Here is a 2,507-nt window from a genome sequence, read left to right on the forward strand (position 1 = left end):
AGATTGAGAAGCTCTATACAGTCAGCAAAAACAAGACTGGGAGCTGACTGTGTCTCAGATCATGAACTGCTTATTGCCAAATTCAGACTTAAATTGAAGAAAGTAGGGAAAACCACTAGACCATTCAGGTATGGCCTAAATAAAATCCCTTATGACCATACAGTGGAAGTGAGAAATAGATTTAAGGGACTAGATCTGATAGACAGAGTGCCTGATGAACTATGGATGGAGGTTTGTGACACTGTACAGGAGACAGGAATCAAGATCATCCCCATGGAAAAGAAATGCAAAAAGGCAAAATGGTTGTCTGAGGAGATCTTACAAATAGCTGTGAAAAGAAGAGAAGCAAAAAGCAAAGGAGAAAAGGAAAGAAATTCCCATTTGAATGCAGAGTTCCAAAGAATAGCAAGGAGAAATAAGAAAGACTTCCTCAGCAATCAATGCAAAGAAATAGAGGAAAACAACAGAATGGGAAAGACTAGAGATCTCTTCAAGAAAATTAGAGATACCAAGGGAACATTTCATGCAAAGACGGGTTCGATAAAGGACAGAGATGGTATGGACCTAGCAGAAGCAGAAGATAGTAAGAAGAGGTGGCAAGAATGCACAGAAGAACTGTACAAAAAAGATCTTCATGACCCAGATAATCTAAATGGTGTGATCACTTACCTAGAGCCTGACATCTTTGAATGTGAAGTCAGATGGGCCTTAGAAAGCATCACTTCGAACAATGCTAGTGGAGGTGATGGAATTCCAGTTGAGCTATTTCAAATCGTGAAAGATGATGCTGTGAAAGTGCTGCACTCAATTTGCCAGCAAATTTGGAAAACTCAGCAGTGACCACAGGACTAGAAAAGGTCAGTTTTCATTCCAATCCCAAAGAATGCTCCAACTACCGCACAGTTGCACTCATCTCACATGGTAGTAAAATAATGCTCAAAATTCCCCAAGCCAAGCATCAGCAATACGTGAACCGTGAATTTCCAGATGTTCATGCCGGTTTTAGAAAAGCCAGAGCAACCAGAGATCAAATTGCCAACATCCACCATCTACTTTAGCTCTTCCCAAATTCTTGTCTTATGCAGTTACCCTGCTGTAGTTCTTTCTCTGATTCTGGTTTTAATTCCTGTATTCCCCCATCTCCACCCCTTTTGCTTTTCTAATCTTAGAAAGTCTTATAAATTAGTTGCTCAGTCATGTCTGACACTTTGCAAATCCATGGACTGTAGCCCGCCAGGCTCCTCTGTCCATGGGATTCTCTAGGCAAGAATACTGGAGTGGGTTGCCATTTTCTTCTCCAGATCTTAGGAAAGAAATCCTTTAAAGAGCACAGTTCCCCAGGTAGCATTCTCCTTTTATTCACACAGAAAAATAAGATAAGAACCCCTTTTCATTTCATTGCCATTAGTGCTTGTTGTTTACGTCAACAACATGGAGTGATAAGAATAATGTTATTGATAAGAATAAATGTTCAGAATCATGATCACGGAAAATTTCAGCTCTCAAGAATCCTAATATTCCCCACAATAACTATGTACCATAACCAATGGAGAAATCATCCTCAAAGCCTTTGGTTTATCCGGAACATAGAAATATTTCAGTTGATGATAGCATCTTGTTCTAGAATCTTTCTTTCGAATATTGGAGGGATAAGTGAATGGTTTTCAAATTTTCTGCTCAGGAAACCACTGTGACAAGATTAACAGCTTCTCTGTCAACTCTTCTCCCTTCCTTCTTGCTCCTGTTTTTCTTCCTTATTTCTATTTTCTTTCCGACCTCTATATTCCATTTCCGTGGCTGTATTAGGGTTCCCTAGAACCGCAATACAGAGCCAATAAGATCTGTATTTATATCTGTATCCATCACGTATATGGGGCTTCCCTGGTGGCTCAGTTGGTAAAGAATCCGCCTGCAAAGCAGGAGGCCCCCGTTTGATTCCTGGGTCGGGAAGATCCGCTGGAGAAGGGATGGGCTCCCCACTCTGGTATTCTTGGGCTTCCCCCGTGGCTCCCGCCTGCAGTGCGGGAGACCTGGGTTTTCTTTTTTTTTTTCCCTTCCTCCATATACCATTTCCATGGCTGTGTTAGGGTTCTCCAGAAACAGAACCAGTGAGATCAGTATTTATATTTGTATCCATCATATGAATATATGCATATATGTACATACATATATACACATATGCACATTTAGTGAAAGAGAATTATTATGCGAAATTGGCTGATGCTGCTATGGATGCTGAGAAGTCCCTCAGTCTACCTTCTGCAAGCTGGAGACCCAGGAGAGCTGATAGTGGAATTCAGTCCTAATTCAACAACCTGAGGACTAGAAGAGCCAATGGTATAAAATGATGAGATGGCCGAACTCGAGCTGTGAGGCCAAAATAAGGGGTCCAAGGACTTCCCTGTCCATCCAATGGCTAAGATGCCACACTTCCACTGCCAGGGGCATGGGTTTGATCCCTAGTCAGGGAATTAAGATCCCACATGCTGCACTGTGTGGCCAAAAAT

Source organism: Muntiacus reevesi, chromosome 9 (genome assembly GCF_963930625.1).
Source record: "Muntiacus reevesi chromosome 9, mMunRee1.1, whole genome shotgun sequence".
NCBI classification, from domain to species: Eukaryota; Metazoa; Chordata; class Mammalia; order Artiodactyla; family Cervidae; genus Muntiacus; species Muntiacus reevesi.